This window comes from Phyllobates terribilis, unplaced genomic scaffold, assembly GCF_046119375.1.
Source record: "Phyllobates terribilis strain yellow unplaced genomic scaffold, ASM4611937v1 Scaffold_5__5_contigs__length_657084704, whole genome shotgun sequence".
NCBI classification, from domain to species: domain Eukaryota; kingdom Metazoa; phylum Chordata; class Amphibia; order Anura; family Dendrobatidae; genus Phyllobates; species Phyllobates terribilis.
In genome coordinates this window covers 336,330,516-336,351,474 of record NW_027362765.1, presented here as the reverse complement: position 1 = coordinate 336,351,474, position 20,959 = coordinate 336,330,516, and positions in this window count along the sequence as shown.

The following is a 20,959-nucleotide window of genomic DNA, read 5'->3' as shown; positions in this document are numbered from 1 at the left end:
GCAGCTTATCAAGACGGTTTAAATGCCCCTTGGAAGAGACTTACAGGTCGCAGTAGCTTAACAAGACGGTTTAAATGCCACTTGGAAGAGAAGTGCAGATTGCAGTAGCTTAACAAGACGGTTTAAATGCCCCTTGGAAAAGACATGCAAGGCGCAGAAGCTTAACAAGACTGTATAAATGCCCGTTGAAAGAGACGTGCAGGTCGCAGTAGCTTAACAAGACGGTTAAAATGACCCTTGGAAGAGCGGTGGCAGTAGCAGTAGCTTAACAAGACTGTTTAAATGCCCCTTGGAAGAGACGTGCAGGTCGCAGTAGCTTAACAAGACGGTTTAAATGCCCCTGGGAAGAGCTGTGGAGGTTGCAGTAGCTTAACAAGACGGTTTAAATGCCCCTTGGTTGAGACATGCAGGTCGCAGAAGCTTAAGAAGAAGGTTTAAATGCCTCTTGAAAGAGCGGTGGAGGTCGCAGTAGCTTAACAAGACGGTTTAAATGCCCCTTGGAAGAGACATGCAGGTCGCAGCAGCTTATCAAGACTGTTTAAATGCCCCTTGGAAGAGACTTGCAGGTTGCAGTAGCTTAACAAGATGGTTTAAATGCCCATTGGAAGAGACGAGCAGGTCGCAGTAGCTTAACAAGAAGGTTTAAAGGCCCCTTGGAAGAGACAAGCAAGTCGCAGTAGCTTAACAAACGGTTTAAATGTCCCTTGGAAAAGTGGTGGAGGTTACAATAGCTTAACAAGATGGTTTCAATGCCCCTTGCAAGAGACAAGCAGGTTGCAGTAGCTTAACAAGACGGTTGAAATGCCCCTTGGAAGAGCAGTGGCGGTAGCAGTAGCTTAACAAGAGGGTTTAAATGCCCCTTGGAAGAGACGTGCAGGTCGCAGTAGCTTAACAAGATGTTTAAATGCCCCTTGGAAGAGCGGAGGAGTTCGCAGTAGCTTAACAAAACTGTTTAAATGCCCGTTGGAAGAGACATGCAGGTCGCAGCAGCTTAACAAGATGGTTTAAATGCCCCTTGGAAGAGATGTGCAGGTCGCAGTAGCTTAACAAGACAGTTTAAATGCCCCTTGGAAGAGACTTGCAGGTCACAGTAGCTTAACAAGACGGTTTAAATGCCCCTTGGAAAAGACGTGCAGGTTGCAGTAGCTTAACAAGACGGTTTAAATGCCCCTTGGAAAAGAGGTGGAGGTTACAGTAGCTTAACAAGACGGTTTAAATGCCCATTGAAAGAGACGTGCAGGTCGCAGTAGCTTAACAAGACGATTTAAATGCCCCTTGGAAAAGACGTGCAAGTCGCAGTAGCTTAACAAGATGGTTTAAATTCCACTTATAAGAGACATGCAGGTCGCAGTAGCTTAACAAGATGGTTTAAATGCCCCTTGGAAGAGACGTGCTGGTCGCTGTAGCTAAACAAGACCATTTAAATGCCCCTTGGAAGAGACATGCAGGTCGCAGTAGCTTAACAAGATGGTTTAAATGTCCCTTGGAAGAGAAGTGCAGGTCGCAGTAGATTAACAAGACGTTTTAAATGCCCCTTGGAAAAGTGGTGGAGCTTACAGTAGCTTAACAAGACGGTTTAAATGCCCCTTGGAAAAGACTTGCAAGTCGCAGTAGCTTAACAAGACGGTTTAAATGCCCCTTGGAAGAGCGGTGGAGGTCGCAGTAGCTTAACAAGACGGTTTAAATGCCCCTTGCAAGAGACATGCAGGTTGCAGTAGCTTAACAAGACGGTTGAAAAGCCCCTTGGAAGAGACGTGCAGGTCGCAGTAGCTTAACAAGATTGCTTAAATGCCCCTTGGAAGAGCGGTTGAGGTCGCAGTAGCTTGACAAGACTGTTTAAATGCCCCTTGGAAGAGACATGCAGGTCGCAGCAGCTTAACAAGACGGTTTAAATGCCCCTTAGAAGAGATGTGCAGGTCGCAGTAGCTTAACAAGACAGTTTAAATGCCCCTTGGAAGAAACATGCAGGTCGCAGTAGCTTAACAAGATGGTTTAAATGACACTTGGAAAAGACTTGCATGTCGCAGTAGCTTAACAAGATGGTTTAAATGCCCCTTGGAAGAGACATGCAGGTCGCAGTAGCTTAACAAGATGGTTTAAAGGCTCCTTGGAAAAGACGAGCAGGTCGCAGTAGCTTAACAAGACGGTTTAAAGGCCCCTTGGAAGAGACGAGCAAGTCGCAGTAGCTTAACAAGACGGTTTAAATGTCCCTTGGAAAAGTGGTGGAGGTTACAATAGCTTAACAAGACGGATTAAATGCCCCTTGGAACAGACGTGGAGGTCGCAGTAGCTTAACAAGACAGCTTAAATGCACCTTGCAAGAGACATGCAGGTTGCAGTAGCTTAACAAGACGGTTGAGATGCCCCTTGGAAGAGCAGTGGCGGTAGCAGTAGCTTAATAAGAGGGTTTAAATGCCCCTTGAAAGAGACGTGCAGGTCGCAGTAGCTTAACAAGATGGTTTAAATGCCCCTTGGAAGAGCGGTGGAGTTCGCAGTAGCTTAACAAGACTGTTTAAATGCCCCTTGGAAGAGACATGCAGGTCGCAGCAGCTTAACAAGACAGTTTAAATGCCCCTTGGAAGAGATGTGCAGGTCGCAGTAGCTTAACAAGACAGTTTAAATGCCCCTTGGAAGAAACATGCAGGTCGCAGTAGTTGAACAAGATGGTTTAAATGCTCCTTGAAAGAGACGTGCAGGTCACAGTAGCTTAACAAGATGGTTTAAATGCCCCTTGGAAGAGAAGTGCAGGTTGCAGTAGCTTAACAAGACGGTTTAAATGCCCCTTGGAAAAGAGGTGGAGGTTACAGTAGCTTAACAAGACGGTTTAAATGCCCGTTGAAAGAGGCGTGCAGGTCGCAGTAGCTTAACAAGACGGTTAAAATGCCCCTTGGAAGAGCGGTGGCGGTAGCAGTAGCTTAACAAGATGGTTTAAATGCCCCTTGGAAGAGACTTGCAGGTCACAGTAGCTTAGCAAGATGGTTTAAATGCCCCTTCGAAGAGACATGCAGGTCGCAGTAGCTTAACAAGACGGTTTAAATGCCCCTTGGAAGAGACGTGCAGGTCGCAGTAGCTTAACAAGACGTTTTAAATGCCCCTTGGAAGAGACATGCAGGTCGCAGCAGCTTATCAAGACAGTTTAAATGCCCCTTGGAAGAGACTTGCAGGTCACAGTAGCTTAACAAGACGGTTTAAATGCCCCTTGGAAAAGACGTGCAGGTTGCAGTAGCTTAACAAGACGGTTTAAATGCCCCTTGGAAAAGAGGTGGAGGTTACAATAGCTTAACAAAACGGTTTAAATGCCCATTGAAAGAGACGTGCAGGTCGCAGTAGCTTAACAAGACGGTTAAAATGCCCCTTGGAAGAGCGGTGGCGGTAGCAGTAGCTTAACAAGACGGTTTAAATGCCCCTTGGAAGAGACATGCAGGTCGCAGTAGCTTAACAAGACGGTTTAAATGCCCCTTGGAAGAGCAGTGGAGGTCGCAGTAGCTTAACAAGACGGTTTAAATGCCCCTTGGAAGAGACATGCAGGTCGCAGCTGCTTAACAAGACGGTTTAAATGCCCCTTGAAAGAGACGTGCAGGTCGAAGTAGCTTAACAAGACGGTTTTAAATGCCCCTTAGAAGAGACATCCAGGTCGCAGTAGCTTAACAAGACGGTTTAAATGCCCATTGGAAAAGTGGTGGAAGTTACAGTAGCTAAACAAGACGGTTTAAATGCCCCTTGGAAAAGACGTGCAAGTCGCAGTAGCTTAACAAGATGGTTTAAATTCCCCTTGGAAGGGACATGCAGGTCACAGCAGCTTATCAAGACGGTTTAAATGCCCCTTGGAAGAGACTTACAGGTCGCAGTAGCTTAACAAGACGTTTTAAATGCCCCTTGGAAGAGACATGCAGGTCGCAGCAGCTTATCAAGACGGTTTAAATGCCCCTTGGAAGAGACTTACAGGTCGCAGTAGCTTAACAAGACGGTTTAAATGCCACTTGGAAGAGAAGTGCAGATTGCAGTAGCTTAACAAGACGGTTTAAATGCCCCTTGGAAAAGACATGCAAGGCGCAGAAGCTTAACAAGACTGTATAAATGCCCGTTGAAAGAGACGTGCAGGTCGCAGTAGCTTAACAAGACGGTTAAAATGACCCTTGGAAGAGCGGTGGCAGTAGCAGTAGCTTAACAAGACTGTTTAAATGCCCCTTGGAAGAGACGTGCAGGTCGCAGTAGCTTAACAAGACGGTTTAAATGCCCCTGGGAAGAGCTGTGGAGGTTGCAGTAGCTTAACAAGACGGTTTAAATGCCCCTTGGTTGAGACATGCAGGTCGCAGAAGCTTAAGAAGAAGGTTTAAATGCCTCTTGAAAGAGCGGTGGAGGTCGCAGTAGCTTAACAAGACGGTTTAAATGCCCCTTGGAAGAGACATGCAGGTCGCAGCAGCTTATCAAGACTGTTTAAATGCCCCTTGGAAGAGACTTGCAGGTTGCAGTAGCTTAACAAGATGGTTTAAATGCCCATTGGAAGAGACGAGCAGGTCGCAGTAGCTTAACAAGAAGGTTTAAAGGCCCCTTGGAAGAGACAAGCAAGTCGCAGTAGCTTAACAAACGGTTTAAATGTCCCTTGGAAAAGTGGTGGAGGTTACAATAGCTTAACAAGATGGTTTCAATGCCCCTTGCAAGAGACAAGCAGGTTGCAGTAGCTTAACAAGACGGTTGAAATGCCCCTTGGAAGAGCAGTGGCGGTAGCAGTAGCTTAACAAGAGGGTTTAAATGCCCCTTGGAAGAGACGTGCAGGTCGCAGTAGCTTAACAAGATGTTTAAATGCCCCTTGGAAGAGCGGAGGAGTTCGCAGTAGCTTAACAAAACTGTTTAAATGCCCCTTGGAAGAGACATGCAGGTCGCAGCAGCTTAACAAGATGGTTTAAATGCCCCTTGGAAGAGATGTGCAGGTCGCAGTAGCTTAACAAGACAGTTTAAATGCCCCTTGGAAGAGACTTGCAGGTCACAGTAGCTTAACAAGACGGTTTAAATGCCCCTTGGAAAAGAAGTGCAGGTTGCAGTAGCTTAACAAGACGGTTTAAATGCCCCTTGGAAAAGAGGTGGAGGTTACAGTAGCTTAACAAGACGGTTTAAATGCCCATTGAAAGAGACGTGCAGGTCGCAGTAGCTTAACAAGACGATTTAAATGCCCCTTGGAAAAGACGTGCAAGTCGCAGTAGCTTAACAAGATGGTTTAAATTCCACTTATAAGAGACATGCAGGTCGCAGTAGCTTAACAAGATGGTTTAAATGCCCCTTGGAAGAGACGTGCTGGTCGCTGTAGCTAAACAAGACCATTTAAATGCCCCTTGGAAGAGACATGCAGGTCGCAGTAGCTTAACAAGATGGTTTAAATGTCCCTTGGAAGAGAAGTGCAGGTCGCAGTAGATTAACAAGACGTTTTAAATGCCCCTTGGAAAAGTGGTGGAGCTTACAGTAGCTTAACAAGACGGTTTAAATGCCCCTTGGAAAAGACTTGCAAGTCGCAGTAGCTTAACAAGACGGTTTAAATGCCCCTTGGAAGAGCGGTGGAGGTCGCAGTAGCTTAACAAGACGGTTTAAATGCCCCTTGCAAGAGACATGCAGGTTGCAGTAGCTTAACAAGACGGTTGAAAAGCCCCTTGGAAGAGACGTGCAGGTCGCAGTAGCTTAACAAGATTGCTTAAATGCCCCTTGGAAGAGCGGTTGAGGTCGCAGTAGCTTGACAAGACTGTTTAAATGCCCCTTGGAAGAGACATGCAGGTCGCAGCAGCTTAACAAGACGGTTTAAATGCCCCTTAGAAGAGATGTGCAGGTCGCAGTAGCTTAACAAGACAGTTTAAATGCCCCTTGGAAGAAACATGCAGGTCGCAGTAGCTTAACAAGATGGTTTAAATGACACTTGGAAAAGACTTGCATGTCGCAGTAGCTTAACAAGATGGTTTAAATGCCCCTTGGAAGAGACATGCAGGTCGCAGTAGCTTAACAAGATGGTTTAAAGGCTCCTTGGAAAAGACGAGCAGGTCGCAGTAGCTTAACAAGACGGTTTAAAGGCCCCTTGGAAGAGACGAGCAAGTCGCAGTAGCTTAACAAGACGGTTTAAATGTCCCTTGGAAAAGTGGTGGAGGTTACAATAGCTTAACAAGACGGATTAAATGCCCCTTGGAAGAGACGTGGAGGTCGCAGTAGCTTAACAAGACAGCTTAAATGCCCCTTGCAAGAGACATGCAGGTTGCAGTAGCTTAACAAGACGGTTGAGATGCCCCTTGGAAGAGCAGTGGCGGTAGCAGTAGCTTAATAAGAGGGTTTAAATGCCCCTTGAAAGAGACGTGCAGGTCGCAGTAGCTTAACAAGATGGTTTAAATGCCCCTTGGAAGAGCGGTGGAGTTCGCAGTAGCTTAACAAGACTGTTTAAATGCCCCTTGGAAGAGACATGCAGGTCGCAGCAGCTTAACAAGACAGTTTAAATGCCCCTTGGAAGAGATGTGCAGGTCGCAGTAGCTTAACAAGACAGTTTAAATGCCCCTTGGAAGAAACATGCAGGTCGCAGTAGTTGAACAAGATGGTTTAAATGCTCCTTGAAAGAGACGTGCAGGTCACAGTAGCTTAACAAGATGGTTTAAATGCCCCTTGGAAAAGTGGTGGAGGTTACAGTAGCTTAACAAAACTGATTAAATGCCCCTTGGAAACACGTGCAAATCGCAGTAGCTTAACAAGACGATTTAGATGCCCCTTGGAAGAGACGTACAGGTCGCAGTAGCTTAACAAGACGGTTTAAATGCCCCTTGGAAGAGAAGTGCAGGTTGCAGTAGCTTAACAAGACGGTTTAAATGCCCCTTGGAAAAGAAGTGGAGGTTACAGTAGCTTAACAAGACGGTTTAAATGCCCGTTGAAAGAGGCGTGCAGGTCGCAGTAGCTTAACAAGACGGTTAAAATGCCCCTTGGAAGAGCGGTGGCGGTAGCAGTAGCTTAACAAGATGGTTTAAATGCCCCTTGGAAGAGACTTGCAGGTCACAGTAGCTTAGCAAGATGGTTTAAATGCCCCTTCGAAGAGACATGCAGGTCGCAGTAGCTTAACAAGACGGTTTAAATGCCCCTTGGAAGAGACGTGCAGGTCGCAGTAGCTTAACAAGACGTTTTAAATGCCCTTTGGAAGAGACATGCAGGTCGCAGCAGCTTATCAAGACAGTTTAAATGCCCCTTGGAAGAGACTTGCAGGTCACAGTAGCTTAACAAGACGGTTTAAATGCCCCTTGGAAAAGACGTGCAGGTTGCAGTAGCTTAACAAGACGGTTTAAATGCCCCTTGGAAAAGAGGTGGAGGATACAATAGCTTAACAAAACGGTTTAAATGCCCATTGAAAGAGGCGTGCAGGTCGCAGTAGCTTAACAAGACGGTTAAAATGCCCCTTGGAAGAGCGGTGGCGGTAGCAGTAGCTTAACAAGACGGTTTAAATGCCCCTTGGAAGAGACATGCAGGTCGCAGTAGCTTAACAAGACGGTTTAAATGCCCCTTGGAAGAGCAGTGGAGGTCGCAGTAGCTTAACAAGACGGTTTAAATGCCCCTTGGAAGAGACATGCAGGTCGCAGCTGCTTAACAAGACGGTTTAAATGCCCCTTGAAAGAGACGTGCAGGTCGAAGTAGCTTAACAAGACGGTTTTAAATGCCCCTTAGAAGAGACATCCAGGTCGCAGTAGCTTAACAAGACGGTTTAAATGCCCATTGGAAAAGTGGTGGAAGTTACAGTAGCTAAACAAGACGGTTTAAATGCCCCTTGGAAAAGACGTGCAAGTCGCAGTAGCTTAACAAGATGGTTTAAATTCCCCTTGGAAGGGACATGCAGGTCACAGCAGCTTATCAAGACGGTTTAAATGCCCCTTGGAAGAGACTTACAGGTCGCAGTAGCTTAACAAGACGTTTTAAATGCCCCTTGGAAGAGACATGCAGGTCGCAGCAGCTTATCAAGACGGTTTAAATGCCCCTTGGAAGAGACTTACAGGTCGCAGTAGCTTAACAAGACGGTTTAAATGCCACTTGGAAGAGAAGTGCAGATTGCAGTAGCTTAACAAGACGGTTTAAATGCCCCTTGGAAAAGACATGCAAGGCGCAGAAGCTTAACAAGACTGTATAAATGCCCGTTGAAAGAGACGTGCAGGTCGCAGTAGCTTAACAAGACGGTTAAAATGACCCTTGGAAGAGCGGTGGCAGTAGCAGTAGCTTAACAAGACTGTTTAAATGCCCCTTGGAAGAGACGTGCAGGTCGCAGTAGCTTAACAAGACGGTTTAAATGCCCCTGGGAAGAGCTGTGGAGGTTGCAGTAGCTTAACAAGACGGTTTAAATGCCCCTTGGTTGAGACATGCAGGTCGCAGAAGCTTAAGAAGAAGGTTTAAATGCCTCTTGAAAGAGCGGTGGAGGTCGCAGTAGCTTAACAAGACGGTTTAAATGCCCCTTGGAAGAGACATGCAGGTCGCAGCAGCTTATCAAGACTGTTTAAATGCCCCTTGGAAGAGACTTGCAGGTTGCAGTAGCTTAACAAGATGGTTTAAATGCCCATTGGAAGAGACGAGCAGGTCGCAGTAGCTTAACAAGAAGGTTTAAAGGCCCCTTGGAAGAGACAAGCAAGTCGCAGTAGCTTAACAAACGGTTTAAATGTCCCTTGGAAAAGTGGTGGAGGTTACAATAGCTTAACAAGATGGTTTCAATGCCCCTTGCAAGAGACAAGCAGGTTGCAGTAGCTTAACAAGACGGTTGAAATGCCCCTTGGAAGAGCAGTGGCGGTAGCAGTAGCTTAACAAGAGGGTTTAAATGCCCCTTGGAAGAGACGTGCAGGTCGCAGTAGCTTAACAAGATGTTTAAATGCCCCTTGGAAGAGCGGAGGAGTTCGCAGTAGCTTAACAAAACTGTTTAAATGCCCGTTGGAAGAGACATGCAGGTCGCAGCAGCTTAACAAGATGGTTTAAATGCCCCTTGGAAGAGATGTGCAGGTCGCAGTAGCTTAACAAGACAGTTTAAATGCCCCTTGGAAGAGACTTGCAGGTCACAGTAGCTTAACAAGACGGTTTAAATGCCCCTTGGAAAAGACGTGCAGGTTGCAGTAGCTTAACAAGACGGTTTAAATGCCCCTTGGAAAAGAGGTGGAGGTTACAGTAGCTTAACAAGACGGTTTAAATGCCCATTGAAAGAGACGTGCAGGTCGCAGTAGCTTAACAAGACGATTTAAATGCCCCTTGGAAAAGACGTGCAAGTCGCAGTAGCTTAACAAGATGGTTTAAATTCCACTTATAAGAGACATGCAGGTCGCAGTAGCTTAACAAGATGGTTTAAATGCCCCTTGGAAGAGACGTGCTGGTCGCTGTAGCTAAACAAGACCATTTAAATGCCCCTTGGAAGAGACATGCAGGTCGCAGTAGCTTAACAAGATGGTTTAAATGTCCCTTGGAAGAGAAGTGCAGGTCGCAGTAGATTAACAAGACGTTTTAAATGCCCCTTGGAAAAGTGGTGGAGCTTACAGTAGCTTAACAAGACGGTTTAAATGCCCCTTGGAAAAGACTTGCAAGTCGCAGTAGCTTAACAAGACGGTTTAAATGCCCCTTGGAAGAGCGGTGGAGGTCGCAGTAGCTTAACAAGACGGTTTAAATGCCCCTTGCAAGAGACATGCAGGTTGCAGTAGCTTAACAAGACGGTTGAAAAGCCCCTTGGAAGAGACGTGCAGGTCGCAGTAGCTTAACAAGATTGCTTAAATGCCCCTTGGAAGAGCGGTTGAGGTCGCAGTAGCTTGACAAGACTGTTTAAATGCCCCTTGGAAGAGACATGCAGGTCGCAGCAGCTTAACAAGACGGTTTAAATGCCCCTTAGAAGAGATGTGCAGGTCGCAGTAGCTTAACAAGACAGTTTAAATGCCCCTTGGAAGAAACATGCAGGTCGCAGTAGCTTAACAAGATGGTTTAAATGACACTTGGAAAAGACTTGCATGTCGCAGTAGCTTAACAAGATGGTTTAAATGCCCCTTGGAAGAGACATGCAGGTCGCAGTAGCTTAACAAGATGGTTTAAAGGCTCCTTGGAAAAGACGAGCAGGTCGCAGTAGCTTAACAAGACGGTTTAAAGGCCCCTTGGAAGAGACGAGCAAGTCGCAGTAGCTTAACAAGACGGTTTAAATGTCCCTTGGAAAAGTGGTGGAGGTTACAATAGCTTAACAAGACGGATTAAATGCCCCTTGGAACAGACGTGGAGGTCGCAGTAGCTTAACAAGACAGCTTAAATGCACCTTGCAAGAGACATGCAGGTTGCAGTAGCTTAACAAGACGGTTGAGATGCCCCTTGGAAGAGCAGTGGCGGTAGCAGTAGCTTAATAAGAGGGTTTAAATGCCCCTTGAAAGAGACGTGCAGGTCGCAGTAGCTTAACAAGATGGTTTAAATGCCCCTTGGAAGAGCGGTGGAGTTCGCAGTAGCTTAACAAGACTGTTTAAATGCCCCTTGGAAGAGACATGCAGGTCGCAGCAGCTTAACAAGACAGTTTAAATGCCCCTTGGAAGAGATGTGCAGGTCGCAGTAGCTTAACAAGACAGTTTAAATGCCCCTTGGAAGAAACATGCAGGTCGCAGTAGTTGAACAAGATGGTTTAAATGCTCCTTGAAAGAGACGTGCAGGTCACAGTAGCTTAACAAGATGGTTTAAATGCCCCTTGGAAAAGTGGTGGAGGTTACAGTAGCTTAACAAAACTGATTAAATGCCCCTTGGAAACACGTGCAAATCGCAGTAGCTTAACAAAACGATTTAGATGCCCCTTGGAAGAGACGTACAGGTCGCAGTAGCTTAACAAGACGGTTTAAATGCCCCTTGGAAGAGAAGTGCAGGTTGCAGTAGCTTAACAAGACGGTTTAAATGCCCCTTGGAAAAGAGGTGGAGGTTACAGTAGCTTAACAAGACGGTTTAAATGCCCGTTGAAAGAGGCGTGCAGGTCACAGTAGCTTAACAAGACGGTTAAAATGCCCCTTGGAAGAGCGGTGGCGGTAGCAGTAGCTTAACAAGATGGTTTAAATGCCCCTTGGAAGAGACTTGCAGGTCACAGTAGCTTAGCAAGATGGTTTAAATGCCCCTTCGAAGAGACATGCAGGTCGCAGTAGCTTAACAAGACGGTTTAAATGCCCCTTGGAAGAGACGTGCAGGTCGCAGTAGCTTAACAAGACGTTTTAAATGCCCCTTGGAAGAGACATGCAGGTCGCAGCAGCTTATCAAGACAGTTTAAATGCCCCTTGGAAGAGACTTGCAGGTCACAGTAGCTTAACAAGACGGTTTAAATGCCCCTTGGAAAAGACGTGCAGGTTGCAGTAGCTTAACAAGACGGTTTAAATGCCCCTTGGAAAAGAGGTGGAGGTTACAATAGCTTAACAAAACGGTTTAAATGCCCATTGAAAGAGACGTGCAGGTCGCAGTAGCTTAACAAGACGGTTAAAATGCCCCTTGGAAAAGCGGTGGCGGTAGCAGTAGCTTAACAAGACGGTTTAAATGCCCCTTGGAAGAGACATGCAGGTCGCAGTAGCTTAACAAGACGGTTTAAATGCCCCTTGGAAGAGCAGTGGAGGTCGCAGTAGCTTAACAAGACGGTTTAAATGCCCCTTGGAAGAGACATGCAGGTCGCAGCTGCTTAACAAGACGGTTTAAATGCCCCTTGAAAGAGACGTGCAGGTCGAAGTAGCTTAACAAGACGGTTTTAAATGCCCCTTAGAAGAGACATCCAGGTCGCAGTAGCTTAACAAGACGGTTTAAATGCCCATTGGAAAAGTGGTGGAAGTTACAGTAGCTAAACAAGACGGTTTAAATGCCCCTTGGAAAAGACGTGCAAGTCGCAGTAGCTTAACAAGATGGTTTAAATTCCCCTTGTAAGGGACATGCAGGTCACAGCAGCTTATCAAGACGGTTTAAATGCCCCTTGGAAGAGACTTACAGGTCGCAGTAGCTTAACAAGACGTTTTAAATGCCCCTTGGAAGAGACATGCAGGTCGCAGCAGCTTATCAAGACGGTTTAAATGCCCCTTGGAAGAGACTTACAGGTCGCAGTAGCTTAACAAGACGGTTTAAATGACACTTGGAAGAGAAGTGCAGATTGCAGTAGCTTAACAAGACGGTTTAAATGCCCCTTGGAAAAGACATGCAAGGCGCAGAAGCTTAACAAGACTGTATAAATGCCCGTTGAAAGAGACGTGCAGGTCGCAGTAGCTTAACAAGACGGTTAAAATGACCCTTGGAAGAGCGGTGGCAGTAGCAGTAGCTTAACAAGACTGTTTAAATGCCCCTTGGAAGAGACGTGCAGGTCGCAGTAGCTTAACAAGACGGCTTAAATGCCCCTGGGAAGAGCTGTGGAGGTTGCAGTAGCTTAACAAGACGGTTTAAATGCCCCTTGGTTGAGACATGCAGGTCGCAGAAGCTTAAGAAGAAGGTTTAAACGCCTCTTGAAAGAGCGGTGGAGGTCGCAGTAGCTTAACAAGACGGTTTAAATGCCCCTTGGAAGAGACATGCAGGTCGCAGCAGCTTATCAAGACTGTTTAAATGCCCCTTGGAAGAGACTTGCAGGTTGCAGTAGCTTAACAAGATGGTTTAAATGCCCATTGGAAGAGACGAGCAGGTCGCAGTAGCTTAACAAGAAGGTTTAAAGGCCCCTTGGAAGAGACAAGCAAGTCGCAGTAGCTTAACAAACGGTTTAAATGTCCCTTGGAAAAGTGGTGGAGGTTACAATAGCTTAACAAGATGGTTTCAATGCCCCTTGCAAGAGACAAGCAGGTTGCAGTAGCTTAACAAGACGGTTGAAATGCCCCTTGGAAGAGCAGTGGCGGTAGCAGTAGCTTAACAAGAGGGTTTAAATGCCCCTTGGAAGAGACGTGCAGGTCGCAGTAGCTTAACAAGATGTTTAAATGCCCCTTTAAAGAGCGGAGGAGTTCGCAGTAGCTTAACAAAACTGTTTAAATGCCCCTTGGAAGAGACATGCAGGTCGCAGCAGCTTAACAAGATGGTTTAAATGCCCCTTGGAAGAGATGTGCAGGTCGCAGTAGCTTAACAAGACAGTTTAAATGCCCCTTGGAAGAGACTTGCAGGTCACAGTAGCTTAACAAGACGGTTTAAATGCCCTTTGGAAAAGACGTGCAGGTTGCAGTAGCTTAACAAGACGGTTTAAATGCCCCTTGGAAAAGAGGTGGAGGTTACAGTAGCTTAACAAGACGGTTTAAATGCCCATTGAAAGAGACGTGCAGGTCGCAGTAGCTTAACAAGACGGTTAAAATGCCCCTTGGAAGAGCAGTGGCGGTAGCAGTAGCTTAACAAGACGGTTTAAATGCCCCTTGGAAAAGAGGTGGAGGTTACAGTAGCTTAACAAGACGGTTTAAATGCCCGTTGAAAGAGACGTGCAGGTCGCAGTAGCTTAACAAGACGGTTAAAATGCCCCTTGGAAGAGCGGTGGCAGTAGCAGTTGCTTAACAAGACTGTTTAAATGCCCCTTGGAAGAGACTTGCAGGTCACAGTAGCTTAACCAGATGGTTTAAATGCCCCGTCGAAGAGACATGCAGGTCGCAGTAGCTTAACAAGACGGTTTAAATGCCCCTTGGAAGAGACTTGCAGGTCACAGTAGCTTAACCAGATGGTTTAAATGCCCCGTCGAAGAGACATGCAGGTCGCAGTAGCTTAACAAGACGGTTTAAATGCCCCTTGGAAGAGACATGCAGGTCGCAGTAGCTTAACAAGACGTTTTAAATGCCCCTTGGAAGAGACATGCAGGTCGCAGCAGCTTATCAAGACAGTTTAAATGCCCCTTGGAAGAGACTTGCAGGTCACAGTAGCTTAACAAGACGGTTTAAATGCCCCTTGGAAAAGACGTGCAGGTTGCAGTAGCTTAACAAGACGGTTTAAATGCCCCTTGGAAAAGAGGTGGAGGTTACAGTAGCTTAACAAGACGGTTTAAATGCCCATTGAAAGAGACGTGCAGGTCGCAGTAGCTTAACAAGACGGTTAAAATGCCCCTTGGAAGAGCGGTGGCGGTAGCAGTAGCTTAACAAGACTGTTTAAATGCCCCTTGGAAGAGACGTGCAGGTCACAGTAGCTTAACAAGACGGTTTAAATGCCCCTTGGAAGAGCGGTGGAGGTCGCAGTAGCTTAACAAGACGGTTTAAATGCCCCTTGGTTGAGACATGCAGGTCGCAGCAGCTTAACAAGAAGGTTTAAATGCCTCTTGGAAGAGCGGTGGAGGTCGCAGTAGCTTAACAAGACGGTTTAAATGCCCCTTGGAAGAGACATGCAGGTCGCAGCAGCTTATCAAGACGGTTTAAATGCCCCTTGGAAGAGACTTGCAGGTCGCAGTAGCTTAACAAGATGGTTTAAATGCCCCTTGGAAGAGACATGCAGGTCGCAGTAGCTTAACAAGACGGTTTAAAGGCTCCTTGGAAAAGACGAACAGGTCGCAGTAGCTTAACAAGACGGTTTAAAGGCCCCTTGGAAGAGACGAGCAAGTCGCAGTGGCTTAACAAGACGGCTTAAATGTCCCTTGGAAAAGTGGTGGAGGTTACAATAGCATAACAGGAAGGTTTAAATGCCCCTTGGAAGAGACGTGCAGGTCGCAGTAGCTTAACAAGAAGGTTTAAATGCCCCTTGGAAAAGACATGCAAGGCGCAGAAGCTTAACAAGACTGTATAAATGCCCGTTGAAAGAGACGTGCAGGTCGCAGTAGCTTAACAAGACGGTTAAAATGACCCTTGGAAGAGCGGTGGCAGTAGCAGTAGCTTAACAAGACTGTTTAAATGCCCCTTGGAAGAGACGTGCAGGTCGCAGTAGCTTAACAAGACGGTTTAAATGCCCCTGGGAAGAGCTGTGGAGGTTGCAGTAGCTTAACAAGACGGTTTAAATGCCCCTTGGTTGAGACATGCAGGTCGCAGAAGCTTAAGAAGAAGGTTTAAATGCCTCTTGAAAGAGCGGTGGAAGTCGCAGTAGCTTAACAAGACGGTTTAAATGCCCCTTGGAAGAGACATGCAGGTCGCAGCAGCTTATCAAGACTGTTTAAATGCCCCTTGGAAGAGACTTGCAGGTTGCAGTAGCTTAACAAGATGGTTTAAATGCCCATTGGAAGAGACGAGCAGGTCGCAGTAGCTTAACAAGAAGGTTTAAAGGCCCCTTGGAAGAGACAAGCAAGTCGCAGTAGCTTAACAAACGGTTTAAATGTCCCTTGGAAAAGTGGTGGAGGTTACAATAGCTTAACAAGATGGTTTCAATGCCCCTTGCAAGAGACAAGCAGGTTGCAGTAGCTTAACAAGACGGTTGAAATGCCCCTTGGAAGAGCAGTGGCGGTAGCAGTAGCTTAACAAGAGGGTTTAAATGCCCCTTGGAAGAGACGTGCAGGTCGCAGTAGCTTAACAAGATGTTTAAATGCCCCTTGGAAGAGCGGAGGAGTTCGCAGTAGCTTAACAAAACTGTTTAAATGCCCGTTGGAAGAGACATGCAGGTCGCAGCAGCTTAACAAGATGGTTTAAATGCCCCTTGGAAGAGATGTGCAGGTCGCAGTAGCTTAACAAGACAGTTTAAATGCCCCTTGGAAGAGACTTGCAGGTCACAGTAGCTTAACAAGACGGTTTAAATGCCCCTTGGAAAAGACGTGCAGGTTGCAGTAGCTTAACAAGACGGTTTAAATGCCCCTTGGAAAAGAGGTGGAGGTTACAGTAGCTTAACAAGACGGTTTAAATGCCCATTGAAAGAGACGTGCAGGTCGCAGTAGCTTAACAAGACGATTTAAATGCCCCTTGGAAAAGACGTGCAAGTCGCAGTAGCTTAACAAGATGGTTTAAATTCCACTTATAAGAGACATGCAGGTCGCAGTAGCTTAACAAGATGGTTTAAATGCCCCTTGGAAGAGACGTGCTGGTCGCTGTAGCTAAACAAGACCATTTAAATGCCCCTTGGAAGAGACATGCAGGTCGCAGTAGCTTAACAAGATGGTTTAAATGTCCCTTGGAAGAGAAGTGCAGGTCGCAGTAGATTAACAAGACGTTTTAAATGCCCCTTGGAAAAGTGGTGGAGCTTACAGTAGCTTAACAAGACGGTTTAAATGCCCCTTGGAAAAGACTTGCAAGTCGCAGTAGCTTAACAAGACGGTTTAAATGCCCCTTGGAAGAGCGGTGGAGGTCGCAGTAGCTTAACAAGACGGTTTAAATGCCCCTTGCAAGAGACATGCAGGTTGCAGTAGCTTAACAAGACGGTTGAAAAGCCCCTTGGAAGAGACGTGCAGGTCGCAGTAGCTTAACAAGATTGCTTAAATGCCCCTTGGAAGAGCGGTTGAGGTCGCAGTAGCTTGACAAGACTGTTTAAATGCCCCTTGGAAGAGACATGCAGGTCGCAGCAGCTTAACAAGACGGTTTAAATGCCCCTTAGAAGAGATGTGCAGGTCGCAGTAGCTTAACAAGACAGTTTAAATGCCCCTTGGAAGAAACATGCAGGTCGCAGTAGCTTAACAAGATGGTTTAAATGACACTTGGAAAAGACTTGCATGTCGCAGTAGCTTAACAAGATGGTTTAAATGCCCCTTGGAAGAGACATGCAGGTCGCAGTAGCTTAACAAGATGGTTTAAAGGCTCCTTGGAAAAGACGAGCAGGTCGCAGTAGCTTAACAAGACGGTTTAAAGGCCCCTTGGAAGAGACGAGCAAGTCGCAGTAGCTTAACAAGACGGTTTAAATGTCCCTTGGAAAAGTGGTGGAGGTTACAATAGCTTAACAAGACGGATTAAATGCCCCTTGGAAGAGACGTGGAGGTCGCAGTAGCTTAACAAGACAGCTTAAATGCACCTTGCAAGAGACATGCAGGTTGCAGTAGCTTAACAAGACGGTTGAGATGCCCCTTGGAAGAGCAGTGGCGGTAGCAGTAGCTTAATAAGAGGGTTTAAATGCCCCTTGAAAGAGACGTGCAGGTCGCAGTAGCTTAACAAGATGGTTTAAATGCCCCTTGGAAGAGCGGTGGAGTTCGCAGTAGCTTAACAAGACTGTTTAAATGCCCCTTGGAAGAGACATGCAGGTCGCAGCAGCTTAACAAGACAGTTTAAATGCCCCTTGGAAGAGATGTGCAGGTCGCAGTAGCTTAACAAGACAGTTTAAATGCCCCTTGGAAGAAACATGCAGGTCGCAGTAGTTGAACAAGATGGTTTAAATGCTCCTTGAAAGAGACGTGCAGGTCACAGTAGCTTAACAAGATGGTTTAAATGCCCCTTGGAAAAGTGGTGGAGGTTACAGTAGCTTAACAAAACTGATTAAATGCCCCTTGGAAACACGTGCAAATCGCAGTAGCTTAACAAAACGATTTAGATGCCCCTTGGAAGAGACGTACAGGTCGCAGTAGCTTAACAAGACGGTTTAAATGCCCCTTGGAAGAGAAGTGCAGGTTGCAGTAGCTTAACAAGACGGTTTAAATGCCCCTTGGAAAAGAGGTGGAGGTTATAGTAGCTTAACAAGACGGTTTAAATGCCCGTTGAAAGAGGCGTGCAGGTCGCAGTAGCTTAACAAGACGGTTAAAATGCCCCTTGGAAGAGCGGTGGCGGTAGCACTAGCTTAACAAGATGGTTTAAATGCCCCTTGGAAGAGACTTGCAGGTCACAGTAGCTTAGCAAGATGGTTTAAATGCCCCTTCGAAGAGACATGCAGGTCGCAGTAGCTTAACAAGACGGTTTAAATGCCCCTTGGAAGAGACGTGCAGGTCGCAGTAGCTTAACAAGACGTTTTAAATGCCCCTTGGAAGAGACATGCAGGTCGCAGCAGCTTATCAAGACAGTTTAAATGCCCCTTGGAAGAGACTTGCAGGTCACAGTAGCTTAACAAGACGGTTTAAATGCCCCTTGGAAAAGACGTGCAGGTTGCAGTAGCTTAACAAGACGGTTTAAATGCCCCTTGGAAAAGAGGTGGAGGTTACAATAGCTTAACAAAACGGTTTAAATGCCCATTGAAAGAGACGTGCAGGTCGCAGTAGCTTAACAAGACGGTTAAAATGCCCCTTGGAAGAGCGGTGGCGGTAGCAGTAGCTTAACAAGACGGTTTAAATGCCCCTTGGAAGAGACATGCAGGTCGCAGTAGCTTAACAAGACGGTTTAAATGCCCCTTGGAAGAGCAGTGGAGGTCGCAGTAGCTTAACAAGACGGTTTAAATGCCCCTTGGAAGAGACATGCAGGTCGCAGCTGCTTAACAAGACGGTTTAAATGCCCCTTGAAAGAGACGTGCAGGTCGAAGTAGCTTAACAAGACGGTTTTAAATGCCCCTTAGAAGAGACATCCAGGTCGCAGTAGCTTAACAAGACGGTTTAAATGCCCATTGGAAAAGTGGTGGAAGTTACAGTAGCTAAACAAGACGGTTTAAATGCCCCTTGGAAAAGACGTGCAAGTCGCAGTAGCTTAACAAGATGGTTTAAATTCCCCTTGGAAGGGACATGCAGGTCACAGCAGCTTATCAAGACGGTTTAAATGCCCCTTGGAAGAGACTTACAGGTCGCAGTAGCTTAACAAGACGTTTTAAATGCCCCTTGGAAGAGACATGCAGGTCGCAGCAGCTTATCAAGACGGTTTAAATGCCCCTTGGAAGAGACTTACAGGTCGCAGTAGCTTAACAAGACGGTTTAAATGACACTTGGAAGAGAAGTGCAGATTGCAGTAGCTTAACAAGACGGTTTAAATGCCCCTTGGAAAAGACATGCAAGGCGCAGAAGCTTAACAAGACTGTATAAATGCCCGTTGAAACAGACGTGCAGGTCGCAGTAGCTTAACAAGACGGTTAAAATGACCCTTGGAAGAGCGGTGGCAGTAGCAGTAGCTTAACAAGACTGTTTAAATGCCCCTTGGAAGAGACGTGCAGGTCGCAGTAGCTTAACAAGACGGCTTAAATGCCCCTGGGAAGAGCTGTGGAGGTTGCAGTAGCTTAACAAGACGGTTTAAATGCCCCTTGGTTGAGACATGCAGGTCGCAGAAGCTTAAGAAGAAGGTTTAAACGCCTCTTGAAAGAGCGGTGGAGGTCGCAGTAGCTTAACAAGACGGTTTAAATGCCCCTTGGAAGAGACATGCAGGTCGCAGCAGCTTATCAAGACTGTTTAAATGCCCCTTGGAAGAGACTTGCAGGTTGCAGTAGCTTAACAAGATGGTTTAAATGCCCATTGGAAGAGACGAGCAGGTCGCAGTAGCTTAACAAGAAGGTTTAAAGGCCCCTTGGAAGAGACAAGCAAGTCGCAGTAGCTTAACAAACGGTTTAAATGTCCCTTGGAAAAGTGGTGGAGGTTACAATAGCTTAACAAGATGGTTTCAATGCCCCTTGCAAGAGACAAGCAGGTTGCAGTAGCTTAACAAGACGGTTGAAATGCCCCTTGGAAGAGCAGTGGCGGTAGCAGTAGCTTAACAAGAGGGTTTAAATGCCCCTTGGAAGAGACGTGCAGGTCGCAGTAGCTTAACAAGATGTTTAAATGCCCCTTGGAAGAGCGGAGGAGTTCGCAGTAGCTTAACAAAACTGTTTAAATGCCCCTTGGAAGAGACATGCAGGTCGCAGCAGCTTAACAAGATGGTTTAAATGCCCCTTGGAAGAGACTTGCAGGTCACAGTAGCTTAACAAGACGGTTTAAATGCCCTTTGGAAAAGACGTGCAGGTTGCAGTAGCTTAACAAGACGGTTTAAATGCCCCTTGGAAAAGAGGTGGAGGTTACAGTAGCTTAACAAGACGGTTTAAATGCCCATTGAAAGAGACGTGCAAGTCGCAGTAGCTTAACAGGACGGTTAAAATGCCCCTTGGAAGAGCGGTGGCGGTAGCAGTAGCTTAACAAGACGGTTTAAATGCCCCTTGGAAAAGAGGTGGAGGTTACAGTAGCTTAACAAGACGGTTTAAATGCCCGTTGAAAGAGACGTGCAGGTCGCAGTAGCTTAACAAGACGGTTAAAATGCCCCTTGGAAGAGCGGTGGCAGTAGCAGTTGCTTAACAAGACTGTTTAAATGCCCCTTGGAAGAGACTTGCAGGTCACAGTAGCTTAACCAGATGGTTTAAATGCCCCGTCGAAGAGACATGCAGGTCGCAGTAGCTTAACAAGACGGTTTAAATGCCCCTTGGAAGAGACTTGCAGGTCACAGTAGCTTAACCAGATGGTTTAAATGCCCCGTCGAAGAGACATGCAGGTCGCAGTAGCTTAACAAGACGGTTTAAATGCCCCTTGGAAGAGACATGCAGGTCGCAGTAGCTTAACAAGACGTTTTAAATGCCCCTTGGAAGAGACATGCAGGTCGCAGCAGCTTATCAAGACAGTTTAAATGCCCCTTGGAAGAGACTTGCAGGTCACAGTAGCTTAACAAGACGGTTTAAATGCCCCTTGGAAAAGACGTGCAGGTTGCAGTAGCTTAACAAGACGGTTTAAATGCCCCTTGGAAAAGAGGTGGAGGTTACAGTAGCTTAACAAGACGGTTTAAATGCCCATTGAAAGAGACGTGCAGGTCGCAGTAGCTTAACAAGACGGTTAAAATGCCCCTTGGAAGAGCGGTGGCGGTAGCAGTAGCTTAACAAGACTGTTTAAATGCCCCTTGGAAGAGACGTGCAGGTCACAGTAGCTTAACAAGACGGTTTAAATGCCCCTTGGAAGAGCGGTGGAGGTCGCAGTAGCTTAACAAGACGGTTTAAATGCCCCTTGGTTGAGACATGCAGGTCGCAGCAGCTTAACAAGAAGGTTTAAATGCCTCTTGGAAGAGCGGTGGAGGTCGCAGTAGCTTAACAAGACGGTTTAAATGCCCCTTGGAAGAGACATGCAGGTCGCAGCAGCTTATCAAGACGGTTTAAATGCCCCTTGGAAGAGACTTGCAGGTCGCAGTAGCTTAACAAGATGGTTTAAATGCCCCTTGGAAGAGACATGCAGGTCGCAGTAGCTTAACAAGACGGTTTAAAGGCTCCTTGGAAAAGACGAACAGGTCGCAGTAGCTTAACAAGA